This window comes from Tachysurus vachellii, chromosome 19, assembly GCF_030014155.1.
Source record: "Tachysurus vachellii isolate PV-2020 chromosome 19, HZAU_Pvac_v1, whole genome shotgun sequence".
Lineage (NCBI taxonomy): Eukaryota > Metazoa > Chordata > Actinopteri > Siluriformes > Bagridae > Tachysurus > Tachysurus vachellii.
This window is the reverse complement of record NC_083478.1, coordinates 7,995,784-8,019,224: the sequence shown is the minus strand read 5'-3', so window position 1 is coordinate 8,019,224 and position 23,441 is coordinate 7,995,784. Positions and strand designations below refer to the sequence as shown.

The 23,441-nt window shown below is 40.9% G+C and overlaps 1 protein-coding gene across 3 annotated transcripts in view; it reads left to right on the top strand.

Moving 5' to 3' along the window:
* Positions 1-23,441, top strand: part of agrn (agrin) — a 239,980-nt gene that overhangs the window by 66,030 nt on the left and 150,509 nt on the right. The window lies entirely within an intron of this gene.

Genomic DNA, 23,441 nt, shown 5'->3' with positions numbered 1-23,441 from the left:
CATTTACTGTCAAAGGGCTGTCCTGTAGAGAACTGTTCTCCTGAGAAGACACACTGCCATCTAGTGGTCATGACTGGTTGTGCCTGTTTGTGCACCACTTGTGGTTGGCCTGTTAATGAGCAGCGGATTTTCTCTCAGTCTCACACACTTGAAATGGGTTCAGTTTAGTTCACGTCAGCGCGCCGCATACCTTGGACTCAACAGAAGAGGTTCTTTATTAAAAAGAAGAGGTTTCTCTTGTGCGAACTTGCCATTGCCAAAATGGCAATGAATGAAATGTTATTAAGTCGTCAGTGTACAGTAAACATGGACTGAAGAGGTGTATTATATAAGATCAGAGGATGAATAGGGACTTTCTCCTTTCTAAAACATTGAGTTTCTCTTGCAACTTATGTGAAATATACTAAGGCAAAGCTGTTATAATACTTTAGTTTCTACAAGCAAAAATGTTTGAGTGTGAACATGTGCATGCAGGTAAATATACTTTTTAGTGTTTGACAAGGTGTGCATTTGTCTCCCAATCTCATCTGGACTGTTGGTCACACCTGCTTGAGGTTTTTGCCCAGTCTTGTCTGTCTCCTTATGTTTTTTTGACACTTGCCTATGACTACATGCTGAAGTGTGTCTGCAAGAATTCAGTGCCAGATGTTCCCAAAGTCAGGCGCATTACCGAAAGAAAACAACAATGAGCTTTATAGTGTTTTAATCAACAGCCCAACACACTTTCTGGGAATATTTTACCTCAGGAAAAGGTATAATTAACATGTGCTAATGCCATTATTTAAGTTACATTCAAGATAATTTAAGAGAATTTGAGAAGTGCTGAAGAAGTCACATTTTTCCAAATCAAATGTCTCCATTCTTAATACAACTGAAGCAGTTGTCATTAAATTTTATGGTTTTCCTACCTTGAAAGCATGGAGTTTGTGTTTGGTGGTTATACTGGAAGCCATGCTAACTGCCTCACTCACAGGTTTGATAGGAGAGTCTGACAGAAAGAATCCTCAAATTATCACTCAACGATTGATGTGGATGTTTCTCCTAGTCAAGCAGGTGGTAATTATATTTACCTCCATATGATGTGACTGCAACCTAATAATTTTGAGTATCTGTCTGTACATTCGTCATTGTGTCATTCATCTTCTGAAAACACATGATCCTGGCCAGAGTCATATCCAGAGCCTGTCCTGGGAACGACAGGTGTGAGGAAGAAATCCATCCCGGATGGCTCGTCGGTCTGTTGCAGAGAACCATGCGTATACATTCATACACTCCTTTACCACTCAACCATCACATCTTCGGGTGGTAGGAGGAAACATGGAAGTGTTTGCATCTCCGAAAAGGCTATAAACCTAGACATTTTCAGGAAGCATACTTTATGAGACGTGACTGCAGGAACTTCACTTTGTATATTATTATTAGTTTAAGGAAATATATGCTGAGCTTTTCACAACTGTTATGGAGTGTATCAAGGCAGAACAGTCAATACTAGTCTGAAATGAATTGGGCTAGTTAAGAGCCATTTTTTTTCCTCATGATATTCATCAAGTTAATGATCCTTGTAATGAGGCCAGCTCTCCGTATTTACCCAGCACTGTTCCAGAAGCTTCTCGAGTGTCATTGGAAAGCCAATCCAGCAGGTGGGGTGCATGTATCAACGAGAGATACTCCACAGCAGGACTGATACAGATTTTTTATTACTTCTCTGAGCACTTAACAACACAAACAAAGTCCTTTGGAGGTCGAGTAAACTTTTTTAGAGCATGATCCGTAAACCTTGCCCACATACACACAAATAGATACGCACACACCTACATACTGTAAAACCTCCCACGTGGAAGAGACACACATTGCTGATGAAGAGATGGGAAAAAACCTCCACCGGCTTAATCCAGTGAGTGGGTTATTGATTGTGTATCTCATTTACTGTTCATGTGAAAGCCCACTGTGTACAGTGGTATTAAGAGATAAGGTGCTTTGTGCCAGATGAGTGATACTGGATATCTGGATTCTTCACAGGAGGTAAGCTGGGTCACACAAATATGATCTATTTTTTATTCATCCAGGACAGGACGAGGCCAGTGCTAAGTGGGGTTCCCATCTGGTGGCTGGTGGGCAGACGCTCATGATTAATGGATTATAATGCACCACATATCATAGACATTTTTACCCTGTCTACAGTCCTACCTCTGTGCTACCCAGCTTAATATCTGACCCCCCACACCCCCTCATTCTAGCTTTCTTTGTTGGGTTGTATGTGGTATACTCTGGGGAGAACCGGGTCAGCAGGGTGGAGGTCTCCATTAGCCAAAGATGATGGGCTTCAGGCTGCAGGCAGGCATAAGGGGAATTGCGCTAACAGAATCAGACTCATATAGACGCCTATCCTGACTTCATCCACCCTTCCCCCTGCTGTCAGTGAACACACTCCTCAAACCACAAACCCACTGCCCTCCCTGTTCCTGTAACAAAATCCTTGGTAACAGCAGAGCAGGGCAGATTAGGCCAGAACTTCATTAGCCCTTGCGTATTGGCCTATTAGCCATTTCAAGCACTACTCAATACCTACTCACTCCGGCACAAATGAATAGAAACACGGTACCATTTTACCGGCAGCCGTTGTCATAATGGTGTTCCTGCGTGAAAGACAGCACTTACTGCCTTCAAGAGCATTTCATATCTGCAGTGAAAAATTGACACAAAATCATGCTGAGCTGCTGCACCCACCAGAATCTCTTCTAACCATCTATTTTACAATCCCAATCACAGCACCGATGCTGATTAATTCAGATGTTGACATGTTTTGGGCTGTCATGCTGAGCTACTCAACGATGGCAAGAACACCCTCTTTTGTGTCAGTGCAGAGAATAGATGGGGAACATATGGTTGATATGATTGTTCATGAGCTTGGAATGGCTTTGCGCTAATGGAATCGTTCTCATAAATCTGATAGTAGAAGAACCAGCATGACATTAGTAACATTAAACAAGCACTAGATGTGCTTCTTGTTGAGGTACAAGACTGGATCCAAAACACATCATGCAAAATGATGTTTATTTGGGTACATTATTCAAACCATCCAAGGTTCAAGCCATTGGGTTACAGGTCTATATTCATTTGGAAATGATGGACAATAGGGACTCTGGGATGTGCCAGTATATGAATACAGACACTGTATTTTTTTTGATGATTCATTAGGTTGAGCATACAGTATCAACAAAAAGGATGCAACAAAAATCATCTTGAATAAGAAGTTTGTAGATAAAATAATGGCAGGTAAAACAAAGACCGCTTCATTTACTTGAATGGTAGGTTTATTTTATCAGTGACAGACAGAATAACAACTCAGAAAAACACATTTCAAAAAAGTTATAAATTGATTTGCATTTTAATGAATGAAATTAGTATGAATGATCCCCTATCAGTCAGCAAGATTTCTGGCTCCCAGGTGTCTTTTATACAGCTAATGAGCTGAGATTAGGAGCACTCTCTTAAACCGAGTGCTCCTAATCTCAGCTCATTAGCTGTATAAAAGACACCTGTCCACAGAAGCAATCAATCAGGTTCAAATCTCTCCACCAAGACCAAAGAGCTGTCTAAGGATGTCAGAGACAAGATTGTGGACCTACACAAGGCTGAAATGGGCTACAAGACCATCGCTAAGCAGCTTGGTAAGAAGGTGACAACAGTTGGCGCGATTATATGCAAATGGAAGAAACACAAAATAACTGTCAGTCTCACCTCATGGAGTTTCAATGATCATGAGAACATGATGATGATCTTGTCAATGATCTCAAGGCAGCTGGGACCATAGTAACCAAGAAAGCAATTGGTAACACTCTACGCCGTGAAGGAATGAAATCCTGCAGCGCCTGCAAGGTCCCCCTGCTCAAGAAAACACATGTTCAGAGAACATTTGAATGATTTAGAGGAGAACTGCGTGAAAGTGTTGTGGTCAAATGAGACCAAAATCGAGCTCTTTGGCGTCAATATACCTCGCCCTGTTTGGAGGAAGAGGAATGATGCCTATGACCCCAAGAACACCAACCCAACATCAAACATTGAGGTGGAAACATTATGCCTTAGGGGTGTTTTTCTGCTAAGGGTTCAGGACACCTTCACTGCATCAAGAGAACCTTTTCCCTCAGCCAGAGCACTGAAAATGGGTCGTGGATGGGTATTCCAGCATAACAATGACCCAGAACACATGGCCAAGGCAACAAAGGAGTGTCTCAAGTAGAAGAAGCACATTAAGGTCCTGGAGTAGCCTAGCCAGTCTCCAGACCTTAATCCTATAGAAAATATTTAGAGGGACCTGAAGGTTCGAGTTGTCAAACATCAGCCTTGAAACGGTAATGACTTGGAAAGGATCTGCAAAGAGGAGAGGGACAAAATCGCTAATGAGATGTTCAAACCTGGTGAACTACAAGAAACATTTGACCTCCTGTTGGTTTTGCCACCAACTTCTAAGTCATGTATTGCGAGGGGGGCAAATACTTATTTCACTCATTAAAATGCAAATCTCTTTATAACTTTTTTGAAATGCGTTTTACTGGATTTTTTTTTGTTCTTATTCTGTTTCTCACTGTTATAATAATCCTACCGTTAAAATTATAGACTGAACATTTCTTTGTCAGTTGGCAAATGTACAAAATCAGCAGGGGATCAAATAATTTTTTTTCTCTCACTGTAAATCTGTTAGAACATATTGTAGGCAGTTATAAACAAAAAGAATTACTTTCAGAAGCTTGTCCTGTGCTCATATCAAGTTGAGAGCAATTTTGAGCTTAAGTGATGTAGCTGAGATTGACAAACCAGAATTCACACACCATGACAGTGTAGGCACTTTTAGCTCTCAGTATTTTTCTCCATAGTGTTTTAAGTGTTTGTGGACAGTTAGTGATAGGGTCCATATTTAATTAAAACAACCACAAAAAAGTCACAAAAAAAGCAAGCAATGACTTTCCAGTCTAGGCCACACCCACTGTTTAGAAGCACTAAACACAATACGGAGTGTCTTCGTGTTACACTTTTTAATGGACAAACATGACAAGTCACTTTTCCTTAATCTAACTTCATACATGCAGTGATTTTATTGCTGCAAGTCGTCAGTTGCCGTACCATGAACTATGTACTATGTTGCAGTGGGTGGTGCAACTAGCATTATGCTTGACTTTCTTGTAGCTAACATGAAACATTCTGGAGGAAGAGCCTGTGTGTTTGTATATACGTATATATATATATATACATATATATATATATATATATATATATATATATATATATATATATATATACGTATATATATATATATACATACATACATCATACCATACAAGTTGAAAGAGAATTGTGTGCTCTTTGCCACCAATCACGTGCACTTTACTGGCTTCACTACGATGAATACATGGTAGTCACGACATATATGAAGTTGCTCAATATATATCATTATCATCGGTCGCTGTCAGTCATGTCACCAGACGTCGCCAGCCATCAGTGAAAATAGATGGCCACCAGTCGCTTTTGTGCTGTGTTGCGCTATACATACTGTATAAGCATAGCATTAGTTTTTCTGCAGCTCAGGTTACACACCATATTTTCTCACCAGCAGACTCTTGTTACATTTTCTATGAAGACACAATCCATGCTGGAGCAAATTAGATCAGTTGGTAAGGGATTTTTTTCCATTTCTGTGTACTGTATGAATTGTTCCTTGAGGCAAATCGGTGTTCATTTCAAAACTGATTATTGCTCACTAATTGAGATAAACACATTTCTGCTGAACCTGAACAAAAGATCTCCACTGTTAATTCCTATTGCCAAGTCCTTAATCGAATGAAATATAACTAGAAGAGATTATCAGATGCTCTTGACAATTGTGCACACTCTAAGCTAAATGATTGTATGCTCAGCATGCAGTACTCATTTTCAGGGAATTTGAGGAAAGCCTATTAAAGTGCCATTACATTATATTTCACACATCTTGTTAAAGGTAGGAGAGGGCACAGAGAAAAGCAAGAGCAAAAGGGCCTTGCAGCTTTGTCCATTTAGAAGCAGTCTGTTTAGGCAGAGACTGAGAGCACCGCTTGGTGTGTGCGCTTGTTGGAGGTGTGTGTCAGGGACTGATGGAGGTAATTGGTGTTATTGGCTGTGCTGTCACGGAGCTGTATAATTGGTGTACAGAAGTTTCAGGTGGGACTCGCATTGTACAGACTGTCCAAGGACCAAAGTGAAAGAATGATAAGGAGAGGGAGATTGCTGCTCACCAACACACGACATTAAACATTTAGCCTAACCTATAAAGAGTGTCTGCCCTCATTATTGCTGCTATCGCTTGTCTCGTTTGCTCATTTTCTCAGAAAGGAGAATGACATTGCTGTAATGGCAGAGATTTGTGCTCACTGCAAGACCTCACGTCAACTTTCTCTCTCTGTCTGTCTGTTTCCATTTTCACAACTCTGTTATGCGATAGAAGCTTGTAAGGCTTCTATTTATCCCAACCCTGCAGAGAGCGTGGTTGTTAGTGTAGAAACTGCAGAATCTCTGCTGCCTAACAAAGCAGGAGTTGTGCTCGAATGATTGATCATCTGTCACTCTCTTGGATAGGCTTATAAATATTGTCTTAGTCAAAATTTGTTTTCATGTAACAGTATTTGTATAGATATTCCACACTGCATTTACGTTTGTGTTTGTACCGGCACACTAATGTAAAAATTTACAAAACTATTAAAAAAAGACTCATTGGCTTACATTTGCACATCCTTATAGGTCATTTTTCTCATTCAGAGCTGATTGGAATGCGTAGCGTTACCACCAAGGTCACATTGATCATACTTAAGCAGTGTTAAGCCAATGCTCAATTCTGATTGGTCAGAAAGTGTTGTTTACTTTTCTATAACTGAATCACAGAAAGTGATGCTGGCTGAAAGACAAATTACACTTTAATATTAACATTCGCTTTCTAACACGTTTTCATTTCTATAGTAACAGCTGAAATTGTTGATGAAGTTTTTAGCTATTTTGGGAGGAGTGTCCAGTTATATTGTTTCGTAACTGTTAGTCCTAAAAGTTGAAGCTTTATGTTTTCCAAAACAGGAAAATCATCCACTTTGTTGTTTATTAGTCCTGTTAACAAAAGAGAGTCTGATGAGAAAATGAGAAAACTTTATGTCTCAATATTCACACATTATATCAGTTCTGCAACCTGTTAACAAAAGACTTACGTATACAATAATATAACAAATGTCTGAAATAATAAAATTCCCAAATGTACTTTCTCTAGATATCTGCAACTGGTTATTTTTCACTTCTTAGTGCCAATAGTACTCTTCAGCCTGTTGAAGAAACACCTGACACCGTGTTAGCAGAGTAGAGCCTAATTGCACAACCACATTATGTCTTTGATTAGTACAAACATGTCATGCAGGACAGAATATGAATATTTACACTTCATCGCAGGGCAATAACTGTAACTGTGCACAATAACCACCAGCTGGATAGAGTGTGAACCATAAAAAGAGTTAACTAAGCCCATAATATTGTATTTGTCACTCTAATTCCTCAGCAGGGAACTGTAGGTTGTAATTGACACTTTGACACATATGTTTTAAAGAGTGAATAAAGTTTAAATTTGACCCGTGCTACAGTGGACGTGTTCAGTAAGTCTTATTAGTGGTTGTTGTGTCATTTTGGATTTTTAACATAGGATTTTTGAGACTGTCAAAATAATGGGAAACAGTGCTTTTATAAAATGTCTTATACCACAGTGATGTGGAATTCTCAGTGCTGATCTGTCAGGTGTTAATATTTTGTAACGGCACTGTTTATTTGAAAGGAGTCCTTTTCTGGTGTCAGTGCTTTGCAGACAGAGATAAAGCTGTAAGATTCCAGCTGTAAGTTGTTTTATTGTTGATGAAACGACTATAGCTGTTATAACAAATGTAACGGACAACAGGAAGTAACTTGTTTCATGGACGTTCAGTAACATTCATTCATTCATTCATTCATTCATTTTCTACCGCTTATCCGAACTACCTCGGGTCACGGGGATCTCAGGCGTCATCGGGCATCAAAGCAGGATACACCCTGGACGGAGTGCCAACCCATCGCAGGGCACACACACACTCTCATTCACTCACACAATCACACACTAGGGACAATTTTCCAGAGATGCCAATCAACCTACCATGCATGTCTTTGGACCGGAGGAGGAAACCGGAGTACCCGGAGGAAACCCCTGAGGCACGGGGAGAACATGCAAACTCCACACACACAAGGTGGAGGCGGGATTCGGACCCCCAACCCTGGAGGTGTGAGGCGAACGTGCTAACCACTAAGCCACTTTTCCCCCCCTTAAAAAAAATAAAAATTTATGATAGTAAATTTGTGTGGTACAAGAGGAATTAAACGCCTTGGGATGTGTTATTCATTCATTCATTCATCTTCTACCGCTTATCCGAACTACCTCGGGTCACGGGGAGCCTGTGCCTATCTCAGGCGTCATCGGGCATCAAGGCAGGATACACCCTGGATGGAGTGCCAACCCATCGCAGGGCACACACACACTCATTCACACACTAGGGACAATTTTCCAGAGATGCCAATCAACCTACCATGCATGTCTTTGGACCGGGGGGAGGAAACCGGAGTACCCGGAGGAAACCCCCGAGGCATGGGGAGAACATGCAAACTCCACACACACAAGGTTTAGGCGGGAATCGAACCCCGACCCTGGAGGTGTGAGGCAAACGTGCTAACCACTAAGCCACTTTTCCCCCCCTTAAAATAAATAAATAAATAAATAAATAAATAAATTTATTAAAATAAATAAATAAAAAAAATTATGATAGTTAATTTGTGTGGTACAAGAGGAATTAAACACCTTGGGATGTGTTATTATCACAGAATAATCAACTTTAAGGTTGATTGTGTCCAGATGTGAATGACATCAACCTGTTGTTGATCATTATTTTCTATTATTTCCTATTTCCATTCTGGTTTATTCCATATTTAAATGACAAAAACATGTTTATGGTTATGGGAATCTCTAGGTCTATGTGGAGTTGCTTATTTATTCCTTCAAAAACTGAGAAGTATTATTCATTTCCAACTTTTTCCTCCATAAAGCCTGCAATCGCTCTGTCAAATGGCTTCAATTTAGAAAATCCAAGTATTTTTACTGCCTTATTGATCATACTTGAAGGCTTGATCTGACAGTGTGCCCTGCCTTGTCTATAGCCTCTGGTCAGGTATTAAGCTGTGATCAACTCATCATCTCTTGGCTTTCCATACCCTCTTCTTTCTGAAATATATCTCTATCCTGTAGGATTTTACCTCACATTAGTCAAGCTCCTTTTAGCCAGAGTTCATTGTTTAGCCATTTCTATCGTCATCTGACGGTACTGTCAGTGAAAGTGCAGTTACAATCCAGCTGAATATACTCTTTGGCCACTGGACCAAAAACGCCTGTATGACCAGGAAAAAAGAGGGAAATGGTGAATGAAAGATAGTGGATAAGTGAAACAAAAGGCCTCAGCAGGCAGGCCATAAGCAAGCGGGGTCGAACCTCACTTCCACAGTCCATCACTTTCATTATGTATGAATGGCCCGATGAAAATTGATTTCCTACTGAATTATTCCAAGCCCACAGCTTCTTACAAGACAATAACCACTGCCAAAGTACCAAGTTCCTCAGCGGGATGAGTTCATTTGTCCATTTTGATATTTTCTTTCAGTCCTGCTTTATTTTTCTCGCTTTCCAGTGTCCACTGCTGTCACTCGCTCGGGCTAGCAATTAGAGGTCTGATCAATAGAAAGTGAAAGCGATATGTGAGGGGTGCTGGTGAGGTGGAAGGATGAACTATGATGGATGGAGCAGGTCTTTTACTGTTAGAGGAAGGAAGGAGGAAAGAAATGTGTTTGCCAATGGAGTGGAAGTGAGATGTGTTGGTCAGGTTTTACTAAGTAAAACAGGAACAGAGTAGAGGATAAAGAGAAAGACAGAGAGAGAGAGAGAGAGAGAGAGACAGGTCAGAGCTGAATTTCCATTTGGCTCGTTTCAGTGTTCAGGACAGAATTCCTGTCCTGGTCGCTGTCAGCCTCGCAGCAGCTGCATCAGCCTGACGCCAACACCTGGCAGTTCAACACCTTCTACCAATGGACAAGCGCTGTCCCAGTGGAGCCTGCTCACATCATGTCCTTGCTCTGTCTGGATCACACCCTAGCTCTGTCTCTGTCTCTCTCTCATCCTCTTGTGCAGTGAGCATAGTTGCTGATTGATTTTGGCTCGTTCAGACCCGCCTCGAGATGTATCCTCAATGGGCTCCACAGTCTATGGTCAGCTGGTACAATTGGAGAAGGACTATTCCTCACGGGCTTTCTCATGATGTACACTGCCACACAAAGAGACTCCAACAGTGAACAAAGTAGCCGTGCCTGTGACTACACAACGCAATTTTTCCACTGGTACACAATGATACTCTATTTTTCACAAAATTTTCATCTATGATCCTCTCTACTTGGGGCCCATTCTCTCATTCACCATCATTCACCATCATCCCCTACCTTTGCTTTTACCATTCCATTCTCTTGTCTTCTTTCTCGATAATTTACACAATACTGTTACTGCTTCTCCCATCTCCCATCTCTTCTATGGCTAATCAGATTTCATCCCCAGTGTCAGTAGGTCTTTTTTCTCGTTCTTCTTTTTTGGACTACTACAGTAAATAGTCATCCACACGATGTTCCGATTCATCTAGCTGTCCCCTTGTGGACCTCCAGATCATCTCATCTACATACTAACAACTTGCTCTCCTCTCTCCCTATCCCTCCTCTGCCCCCCTTCCCCCCCTCTGTCTTTCTGTCACTCAATCCATATCTCAAACAGAAAACAAGTCACATCCTTGTGCCAACACACTCACTGAAGCACATGATGGCAGTTCAGTTGCATGTCTGAACCCATGAAATTTAGCAGGCGAAATCTAAAATCCAATCTGATGTGAGGATTTCGCCCAGCTGTCTGAAACTTGTTTTCTTCAGCTGCCTCCTCTCTTTTTCTCTCTTTGCTTTTTTTCTCTATCCATCTGATTTGGGATTCAAGGATGTAATCCCTCAATCACAGTCATTTGTTTTCTTCTCCCCAGCATTAATCATCGTTAATCACCTCATCATTTGCTCAAATGGCTTGGTTAGTACAAAACGTAATTCAGAATAGAGTTGAAAAGCCTCCTTTTTAAACAGACTGATACGTTTTATTAGAGATTTTGTTTGGGTACTCCTTCATACCAATACAGATACCTAATCCTGAAATGATTAACTTACTTAATATTAAAGAATTAAGGCCATCAGGGAACATGCTGTTCTGTTTATGTTGATTGCTGCTGTGTGCTTTTAGCAACAAACTCCTCGTGCTGAGTTTTATGTTTACGAATTACGGGTGTTAAGTAAGATGTTATGGTGCAGAGCAGCATCAAAGCTTGCACCACTGGAGAGCTTTTATGTTGAAGATACTGGGTCGACTACATAAAATGATTTATCAGCTGACTTGTACTGGAAGATGAGTCGGTTTTGTAGATCCTGATGATATTTTTGCAAAGCAGTTTCTAGCCAGCTTTGCTGTGATCATTAATCACTGGATGTTATTGTCATTTGTTTGTTGCAACATTCACACGTAGGGTGGCGTACTGGTTAGCGTGTTTGACTTGCGTGTCCTCCTTGTGCTTTAGGGTTTCCATCCCTGCTCCAAGGACTCGTCTTGTTTTCTGATTGGCTTCTCAATATTCTGCAATAGGCTGACACCTTCATCCGGTGTTTTAACCGCCTTGTGCATTAAATCCCTTGGGATAGGCTTCAGGCTACGTGCAACCTTGTGTAGGATAAGCGATACAGAAAAAAGGAAGGGTGGATAGTATATTTATTACTATTGGGTGAATTGGGGCAATACTGTACCTGCTACCAGTTTCAATATTAATGTACTGCTAGGTTTTAAGTTTTACTTGATGGAAAAGATCTAATAACTTCTGACATTTTGAATCTAATATTTCCCTGCTGGTCTGGATGAGGTAGATGGTTAGACTCTGTATCTTGGAGTAATTCACTGGGGTTAAAAAGGTGAACAGAGCTCTAAATGAAAAAGCTGAGGCACTCAGTATAATTTATAGATGAACGTAATGATCTCATGCATTGCTTGGCTATGTAATAAGCGTAATGATCTCTTTCAGTGCTAGACGATCGATGCCAATCCTTTCTCTTACCTTTTGTTAGTCAATGAAATACTACTCTTGCATTCCTTCTTCAGTAATAAAATCATCTAGTGTGTTTTAAATGTAAGGCCCGAGAGACGATCCCGTTACCGAAGCCCTCTAGAAAACCATATCCTATAGTAGTCAATTGTTGCCTGGCAAAGAGAGTCACATGACCACACTCGGTCCCTTGAGAGTACAGTACAAGGAGAGATGAGGTCTGGGTCAGATGACCACCTTGATGAGGAAAATTGAAATGTCAGAGGAAAATTGTGACAGGAAAAAGGAGGAGAGTAGCAAATTGTCACAGACAGAGAATGCGTCTTTAAATTGGCAATGTCTGAAGAGTTTGGCCTGGAGAAATAACATGAATAAATAAAAATAAAAACAAGATGATAAAATTATGGCTCTGGGGTCGACATTTTGATCCACGGAGCTGTACTCAGGCCCTTGAGCAGAGCATTTAACCCTCAGTGATTGCAGTGTATTTGTTTCTGCCAAATGAATAAGTGTGAGAAGACAGGGTTGCAGATTGAAGGGGGAAAAGAATATGCACAGCGTATTATAGGGGACAAGAAGTCTTTGTGTATTGAACTGATCATATAGAAGTCACTGTACTGACCTGAAACTCATAGGTTTCTCTAAAGAAGCAAAACTCCAATTCCATTGCAGTTAAATAGCCTCTTTATCTCTCTGTATACGTCCATGTGTGCACAGAACTGTGAAAGAACTGCAAATGTGAAAGCAGCCCAGATTGAGCTGCCGCCATTGCGACTGTACCGACCCAATCTGATTTCTGATCAGAGCTGTGAAAGGAACGCAGACATATGGAGGGAGAAACAAATTGAAGGCACAAAGTCAGTTGTGTTGTTTGGAGAAGGAGGCAGTACTGTCAAGGCTTCCAGCATGATGTCTTCAGGGTTAGATGGAGGCAGCTGGTGTGTGTCAGCTTTGAGCAGGTCTGGGGTTGTGGAGTTCACACACGTCTGCCGCTAAAGCTACATGATGTGGAATTGGTGCTAGAGGTTCTCAAGGTTAACAATTGAACATCAGTCCACCAAAGGCTGCACTCAGTCCAATAGTTACACATAGGAGCCAGAAAGAGTAGGAAATATTAAGACATTTATTTGGGTTTTTACAACCAGCGTGGGCTGAATCCACAGTGGAGACGTACGATTGGCAGACATAGGCCAGCATGAATAAAGTTACATTTTGTTCTTAAGTGGCAATAGTTTTTAAACTCTGACATGATCAGTGCTAAACGCTGATTTTTGACCCACAACCACGTCTCCGTGTACTTTGATGTACATTAGGGGATGTCGTCTTGTTTAAAGCTTCATGTGTCTTGGAGGTAACGTTGGTAGCTTGTAGCTGTTGGTAGTTGGTGGGAATTGGCAGATTGTCTAAAAAAGTAAAATATTGAAAATCTCGAAAAATATTTGGCTAAATATTAAAGTTTTTTTCTTGAATCTACTGCTGAGTCTCATGACTAATAGTACGTTTCGTTTGAGTTTGACAAACAGTTCTGCTTTTTGACAAAGTTCAGCCACTTCATTTCATGGGTTACTCTCTGGAAGGGGTGTTTCCGATGCAATCCATCAACCCAAACAGCTTATTTTTATAGAGCTGCTTTCCCTTTTTTCCTTTCTTACAGTACCAGCATCCTCATTCATGGCTGTTATCACTCTGGTTTTGCTTTATTGTATTTGAAACCTTTTTTTCTATGTTTTTACACTCAGAATCTGACTTCTCACTGTTATAAGCTCTTGTATGTCACACACTCATGGTGATGAATCATAAATGGGAGTTTACATATACCTTTTTGATCGAAAGTGCCAATAATTCTGGAGTTTATTCCATATTGTTGTATTTCTTTAACAGACAAAGTTGAGGAATTGCTGGGAATAATGTATCACATAAATAATGTGCATGACCTTGATGTACTTAATCCGGTTTGTGTCTGGCTCACCACAGCCATCTGAGAATCCTTTCCCAAACTGAGCATGTCGTTATTTTTGTCCTGTCTCTTCATTTGCTTCATTTATCAGTGTCGGCGTGAATTATAGATGAGCCGGCCGCCACATTTATCCGGTGCACTTAACACTACTGAGCATCATTCTGAAGCTGTTGCTTTTTCTTCCCGTTTTTCTTATCCCCATTGACAGGCATGTTGGTCGTAGTGTATTTTTGGATTTTTCTCCCAAATGATTGAAGAGCTGCTCTTTTGAATGCCAAGAAAGAAAGATGAAGAATGCTTTGCCGTTGAATGATAACTCTTGCCTGCCATCTCACCAGTCAGCTTCACTTAACATGCAGATTCTTTCCCCATTAGTGACCCCAAATTGTCAGTTAAAAAAAAAAAGGTGCTGTTTTCTCTTAGTTGTCACACTTTGGGAAGTGTAATGGTGTAACTGAAGCCCTGTGATGTTTTCCATTCCAATGCAGTAAAATTACAGGCATAGATTGCTGTTCGTCATTTGCTGCTGGGCTGAAAAGCAACATCGCTTGGCCTTAGGTCGCTGAATTGGATTCATCACTCTCTATCTGAAGCAATGGGGTAGCCGACTCTGCTAGCAAAAAAGAAAAAGCTTTTTTATATTGCGTCTAGGTCTTGTGGGATTTGAAGACCCGGTTAGCGGTAACAGATGACTGAATGGGGAAGCCAGACTGCTCAGGCTGATAAGGTCTTTCTCTGTATAAAAAAAAAAGCATGTGGCAAGACCAGAAATATCACAGGTTAATTTCAAGCAGCACTCAAAAAGTCTTCTGGCAGCAGCTCATCCTGTGAGTGCTTTCAGTGTGCAGAAGGGGATCCTCCAAAAACTTGCAGAAACCTCTCGGTATTAACAATAAGCTTTTCTTCTGAGGTTATATTTCCTTTTCCCAGCCATATTTAAGCACTTGAGCATGGTGTTTCTTAGATTTGGGAAAGGAGAGAAAACAGGCATTTCTGTCTCGAAATTAGAAGAAACTGTTGCTGTCATCCTGAGTTGCTAGCTCTGGTTCTTCTCCAGACACTAACATCTTGTTTGAGCTGATGGAACGAGGCCATTTCCATGCATCTGTGGAACACCTGTGACAACACAAACCATCACACTCCGGCTGTACATGTGTGATTTTTTTTTTATCCACAGTAATTGTTGTGAAAGCAATGGCCTTTACCATTTCCCAGGCTTCATTCTCAATTTACCCGACACCCTTCGCCTGATTACAGCTATACAGCTTTGCCCAAATTTGATGAACGTCTTTGAAACACGTCTGATTGATGGAAGAGACTTGAAAAGACTTCTGTATGCGATGCAGTGCGCAAAAGGCTCTTCATTTGAAATCTAAAAAGTTTGAAGTTTTATTCTATGAAAAGCCTGGTGAAAAGATGACGATGTGTGCCAATTAGGACTGCCTTTTGCCCTCTATCCGAAAAGGATCTGCCAGGACAGAGAATGAGTTATGCAAGCGAACGGCAGAGAAAGAGAGAGAGAAACAAAATGAAAGCTTGAGAGAGCGGAGAGAAAGAGTTCATTACTGTAAATGCAAATGAAATGTTCCCTCCGTATAATAGCTTGTCACTGTCAGCTTTGATAAAAGAAGAGGCTTAGTTGTGAGTGTGGGTTCTCATATGTCGCTCTATGTGTGTGTGTGTGTGTTTCAGTGAGAGAGGACTATGAACAGCAAAAAAATAATATTAAAAAAAAAAAGAAAATCTTGCTGGATTGAAGTACCACTCCCAATAACCGCTATACTGTTTCATGTCTACTTTTTTCCCTGCTTGAGCTGTAGGTGGAATAGTTTCCATTTGGCCTTTTAGAATGTTTGCTGCTATAAAATGGGCTCCTGATTTCTGATCAATGTAACCTCTGAACCTCATGTTTATTTTTGCTGACGTTAATTGCTTGAAGTGAATTTGTGTAATGCTATTGATACTCGTGGAATAAAATATATTTATTTCTCTCGTTTGGGTCTGAGGATAAATAGACTACAGTAGGAGGAGAGCAGGTAGAGACAGAGGGTGGACAAACCAGGATCCTGGCTACATGGGACAAACAGATTTTGTGTTGTATTCAATTGTCTACTGGAAATACATATATATATATATATATATATATATATATATATATATATATATATATATATATATATATACCATATTTTGTACATATTACTTAATTACCATATATATGTACCATGTGTATATTCAGCAAGATTTGGAAGTATACGCCGTAATAATATAGTGTAATATACGCCATAATTAACAAATAAAGTGTTACAGCCGGTGACGCTCCTAGAATTATGGCGTATACTTCCAAATCTTGCCACCTTATATATTTTTGACTAGTCAAATTAATTAGCACGAACAGCTGCGGATCTTTGGATATTGTGACAACACTGACACAAGAAAAATCACTTTGAGCAGAAAGCTGTCGTATAACTCCTGTAGCACCATATGTACAGTATGTTCGCTTGCAGTTAAATATATTAAGAGAAAACACAATAATCAAACTCAAGTTTTATTGAGGATGTAAACATGATGGGATGCTACATTATACCAGGAGTGTCCCGTCTTATCCAGATGCACAAGCAGAAGCCACACCTGAGTCTATTTAAGGCCAATGATGGAATGAAAACCTGAACCCACATCCCTTTGTGTATTAGGACACCCTTTTTACAGCTGGTCACTTCATGTGTTTTCTCTGATCCGATAGCTATCTGATTTGTAAAAACTGTTCCATTTACATTAGGCCACATAAACGTGTCTTGGGCGAATCGGATATCGATCCGATCTTTCTACTCCCACCCAAAATGCAAATATATTTTCAATCATTTCCAGGGTAATTGAAATGGAACACGTTTTGGTGAATGCGGTTTTCAGAATGCAATCAAAAAGAAGACGGAAAAACTTGTTACGCCGGTTATGCTACAAAAACCAGCATTTACTGTTTGCTGCATTTTCGCTGGCGGCAGCAGCGCGTTTTAAGACCCGACGAGACACCTGGGTGAAAGATTACTTGCGAGTGACGTACATCCATTTGGGAGGAGTAGCTGCTGATGTATATGGCTTGAACAACCACATTCATTTACACCTGTCCAGTTTAATCTGAAATGCGTCCCAGACCACCTCCTGAAGTGGTTTGAGCGATCGGATTTATATTCGTCTCGAAAACGTTTCGGAGGGCATTTAGACCTGGTCTTTTTACCTTCGAATAGCTATCGGATCACAGAAAACGCATGAAGTGACCAGGTGTAAAAACCCGCTAAGACCTGGTCTTTTTATGATCGGATATCTATCCAATAACAGAAAACGCATGAAGTGACCAGGTGTAAAAATCCCCTAGGATTGGACACCCCTGGATTATAGACTTGATGATGATGATGATGATGATGATGATGATGATATACTTGTTTCTTTTACTAAGGCTTTAATAATTCACTCATCTGGCTCCTTCACTAAAATATGGGACTCATTTCTGACCATTTTCAGGGAAAATATTTCAGTGTCATTCCTAATAAATATAGTTAATCGATGTTCACTATGTACAGCTAGTTATGTAGGATCTACTTTATTTGATCTATAGGTTATATTACCTGTATATAATGTTAGCCAAGTTGAACATACATGGAAAGAATTTTTATTCATTGTTAACGATTGCGGGGGACACGGTGGCTTAGTGGTTAGCGCGTTTGCCGCACACCTCCAGGGTTGGGGGTTCGATTCCCGTTTTGTACTAGAAGATTTTGTACATCATTATTATGCACAAGTCTAAATGGAACACAGAGAAAGGTTTTGATTAAATGTTGAGAAGACATTTTGATTTTGCTAGTCATTCTATATACCGTATGACTCTTGACTCGTTCCTGCAAACAAATTCCCTACGGCAAAGTACAACTCCTCTACTCTGACTATTCACTTACACGTTCTAGTCTGTCTAATGTGATTGTGATCACCTCAGCCGGATTCTGACGCTTGTCCGCTTCTTTAGACCCAAACACACCTCCTGAACTCACATCGCTCCTGTCTGACATGGATGCCAGGTATAATGAAGCCAACTGTCAAGCACAGTGTGGATACACACTCACACTAATCTCTCAGCATGGCCATACAGCCTGCAGTGGTGAGCTAAAATTGCAGCCCAAACCCCTCCACCCTCTATCCAAAGGCTAATAAAGAATGCAGTGCTTAATAGAATGAAAATAAAGAATTAACAAACAGCAGGAGCGCTGGTGTGTGAAGTGTGTTAAATGCAGCAATCATTACAGTGGTTATGAAGACAGGGATGGAGGGAGGGTAAAAGCATTCTACTGAATGAGAAGTTAAGGTTGCTGGATCCTTCTTTATTAATAACCAGCGCTTGGCAAACACTCTCTCAGCCTCATGACCAGTGGCAGCTATGACGCTCTACACCCTGAACAGGTGGCTTCTGGGCACAGGGATAATGAACCACTCCATCTAAGACAGAGGATCCAGCTGTGGATGCTTCTTCTCACCACCCCACCTCTGTTTGGGGGCAGGTGCACACCTACAGGGCATTCTAGGAAAAGTACAGGATACATGATGCAGTTTCGATTGCACTCAATTTAGTTCCTCAGGGAGGTCCATCTGTCTCAAAGTGCCTATACGATCCTGAGTGCCATCCTGAGTGACTATCCTCTATCACAATCAATATGAAGTTTGTCCTAAATGCGAACTGGGTTATGGGTGCAGACTGATGGTGGCTCAGTGGTGACACATCAGGGCAAGTTTCCAAGTTCGCACACAGGAGGTGAAGCAGCCTTTGATCACACAGGTATTGGAGCCAGGACAGAGGTTTCAAGGGTAATCTGCTCTGACAGGCGTGAAAGTGGATAAGGAACAGGTTTAAATTTCCACGTTTCACAGACGTTTTTAAATATATTAACAGAACCCATCCCAGAAAGTTGCATCTCGCTTTGTGATTCTGATAAGCTGGAGCGAATCCAGTAGAACCAGCATGAGATTTGGATGATACATTAAGCCAGCAATGCAGCTTACCTGTGTATAAATAGCAGCAGATATCAGCTTGCATTATACAAAAGTCATTAGATGCAATGTGAAAAAAATGTTATAGAGCTGTTTTTATTTCAGCTTGTTATTGTTTGACTCACTGTCATTAGGCATTAAATGGCCAAAGTGACCCATATATGAATTTTAGAATGCTGTCTATTTAAGTATTTGGATAAATGAAATGCATCAAGGGGGGGCACGGTGGCTTAGTGGTTAGCACGTTCGCCTCACACCTCCAGGGTTGGGGATTCGATTCCCGCCTCCGCCTTGTGTATGTGGAGTTTGCATGTTCTCCCCGTGCCTCAGGGGTTTCCTCCGGGTACTCCGGTTTCCTCCCCCGCTCCAAAGTCATGCATGGTAGGTTGATTGGCATCTCTGGAAAATTGTCCGTAGTGTGTGATTGCGTGAGTGAATGAGAGTGTGTGTGTGTGCCCTGTGATGGGTTGGCACTCCGTCCAGGGTGTATCCTGCCTTGATGCCCGATGACGCCTGAGATAGGCACAGGCTCCCCGTGACCCGAGGTAGTTCGGATAAGCGGTAGAAAATGAGTGAGTGAGTGAGTGAAATGCATCAAAACCCAGACGTTCCCTGAACGATTGATTAAACATATTAGTGTTAACTGCATCTGTCTTCAAGTCTATCACGATCGGAAACAGCGTCTAGGAATAAGAATGGTCACATATTCTACAATGACGATATTGGGTCAGAATAATGGGGTAATAAGTAAGGAACAATATACAAGTAAACAATAGCAGTTTTTGGAAACAATACACAGAATTCAAATCATTAATGCAGGAAAACAACTGATCAGTGATCGCTTTCCAGGATTCATCTTAGAAAACTGTGATGTGTTTTGTAAAGATAGCAGCTTCTGTCTTGCAACAGAAACAACTCCGTTAGTCTCTCTCTCTCTCTCTCTCTCTCTCTCTCTCTCTCTCTCTCTCTCACTCTGTCTCTCTCTCTCTCTCTCTCACTCTCACTCTCTCTCTCTCTCTCTCTCTCTCTCTCTCTCTCTCTATCTCGCTATCTCTCTCTCTATCTCTCTCTCTCTCTACTGTATCTCTCTCTCTCTCTCTCTCTCTCTCTCTCTCTCTATCTCTCTCTATCTCATTCTCTCTCTCTCTCTCTCTCTCTCTCTCTCTCTCTGTCTGTCTGTCTGTCTGTCTGTCTCTCTCTCTAAGCTAATGATGATTATTATTATCAGTTTACCTAATTTATTTGAGTTATTTTAATACTCTTATTTATTTATTTAGAAATAATAGTTATAGTTATTGAGTCACTCTGATTGTTGTTTTACTTATGTGACTTGTGCAAATAAAGGATGTAAAAAGTCAAAGTCTCTCTCTCTCTCTCTCTCTCTCTCTCTCTCTCTCTCTCTCTCTCTCTCTCTCTCTCTCTCTCCCTCACTCTCTTTTTCTCTCTTTATCTCACGTGCCAGAAAAAAGTTTTTTGGACGTCCAATAACACATCCTTGCTTGCCAGTTTTCTAAAAGTGCTGTTGATGAGGCAAACTGGCCAACTAAGTTATCAGAATTTGGTGTGAATGTGGAGGTATTAAAAACACCCCCACACAAATCTTAGGGTTGAAGTGTGATCATTAATTCTGTTTCATTAGAATAATAAAATAAAAAATAAAAAAACGGTGATGCTTACTGACTGCGGTCCAGACAGCATCTGTGTTCTCACGTTTAGTTACACTGATGTCATTCTTGATTTAAAATAATCAGTGCGAGCAAGAGAGAGAGAGAGAGAGAGAGAGAGAGAGAGAGAGAGAGAGAGAGGAACGAAGGAAGGAAAAATCCCTATTTTTTTCTCCAGCTTCTTCTCACTTTGTGGTTTTTCTCACTCCTCATGTGAGCTGCGTGACAAAGCAGTGAAGTAAGGAGTTTCCAGCTGGAGCAGCGTCTGGCTGGAGGTACGCTGAGCTAATTCTCGCGGAGATTATGCTGCTCCTCTCCCTTCCCCTCTCCATCATTTCCTCCTTCCCTGGCTTTGTCTGTCAGATTTGTCAGCCTGAGCAGGGTTGGTGTAATGAGTTGAGTAGTTAGGAAATCTGCTTGTAATCAAAGTGGCCTAATTTGCTTGATGATGGGCTGTATGTGGAGAAGACAATGAGGCCAACTGCTGTGCTGTAGAGCTGTACAGAACTGAAACTTCTGACTTTTTCTTTTTTTTTTTGAGCTGTGTATTTGAGAAAAGACCTCAGGGAATTGATGATACCGAGTTGGCTGGGAGAATTCAGGATGCATCGCTGCTCAGGTCCACTGGGATTGCATGACATGAAATATGTGTCTACGTCTAAGAACGTCATCCACGTACATAGTCAATTTAATAAAACTTCATTACATTTGCACGGAGATTTTTCATTACAAAACTATTCGCCGGTGCACTTTAAGTCTCTGTTAAGTGCCAATCCGGTTGTTAAAATCTAATTACAGCGCTGCTGTATTCTCAAATCTGATCGGTCAGAATGTTTTGAAATCATTTTCTCTTTGAAAGCAAAGAGGTTCTAGGTTATCGTATCCATAGCAACAGCTTGTCCGTAGGAACTTTAATTTGAAGATGGATGTAAAACTCTGTCGCTTATTTAATTCAGGATACGATAAAGCGTTCTGTAAGATGGCATTTATTTAAGGGTTTGTGGAAGGAAGGAGTTCCCAGTGTCAGCATTTCATAACAGTTTTTACATAAAGTTTCTTAGTCTCATGACAAACCACATTATTTGTGTCTTTTTAGAGAATAAACTTCAAGAGAGAATAAGATTAAGAAAGACTGGGTATCTGTAGCCGCTATAACGTCAGCAAGAATTAGTTTTATTACATAAAAATAAAAGCGCTGATGTTATTATCAGACCATCAGGTTTTATTCCTCGGTTATCATGAGAATTACACCTTTTTACAAAGAGGGCTCAAGCTAGACAGCTGATTTCTGGCCCTGAATAATGTAAACAGATGCTGTGTTATTTTAAATGCTACAATTATTCAGGCTCCAGTAAAACTTCTCAACATCACACGCTGCACCTTTAATACTGCTGTAAGTGTGTGTGTGTGTGTGTGTGTGTTTGCTATCTAGGTTTTCAGCAGTTAAAATACATCAAGTAAACAGAATGCTAATTGTTCACTTCCATGAAAGGATTTCTTTTTTCTGCCATTTTACTTTTTTTAATGTTGTGCTTTAATAACAAATGGCAACCGAAATAGATTTTGTTTATCAGGCATTTCTTACTGTTATTATCACAGCGTTGTGTGATCACGATAGAGTTGTATTTAGGTGTATTTTGTTTTAGAGAGAATTCTTTCTTCTTGCTTGATCACAGAATCTGTCCTTTTCTACCCTCCCAAACCCCCGCCCATCCATTTTTGATCTGAAGGACGTGGACTGATATGTGTCGTCCCTCTCGTGTCGCCCCTGGAAACAGGGACGTGCATCATGTCAGAGATGCGGCACGTTGAGTGTGAAAAACGGAGAGGAGCGATCTCGGGGCTGTCTGTCATGCTAGAGCAGGAATCAGGCAGGCTCTTCACTAGCACCGTAATGGAAGTTGCCAGCTGAGAGCATGCTGAGAGAGATGTTAACCTTCCGAGATAGCGTGCACATTAAAGATGCATTACAGAGAGCTTTGAACTTAAATGAGAGGGCTGATTTGTGTCCTGAAGGAGCCCGGATAGGAAGGCGCCCTCTTGCAGATGAGCATTTCATTTTTTCTTTTTTTTTTTTCATTTCTCTAAATGTCACAATATGGCCATTTGTCTTCACTGTGCACGTTCCTTAGTTGGCGTGTCAGCTTGAACAGAGATGGATGATGCAGGCAGTGTTTTTTTTTGGGCTCCAGCTGGTGTGTGAACTCACAGCCCTGTTGCTAGAGGCCTGGTTGAGTCCGCGTTCTGTGGTAGGTACAGCGGAAGCTTGTCTCTGTCCCTGAGGGATTCTTGAGTCGATGAAAAGGCCGTGTCCGAAGAGATAAATGACCTCGGATGCGAAACAGTGCAGGACCCTGAGAGATTGTGTGTGTGTGCGTGAGTGTGTGTGTGTGTGTGTGTGTGTGTTTGAAATGCTATGTGGTTGGGGTGGAGTGGGGGAGGAAAAGAGAGCATAAATAATTGATGGAATATACTGGCATATTGGTGCAGATGAACCGTCACCGTGGTGCCAGTGTGCACTGATGGGTGGGTGTGTTATTTTTATTT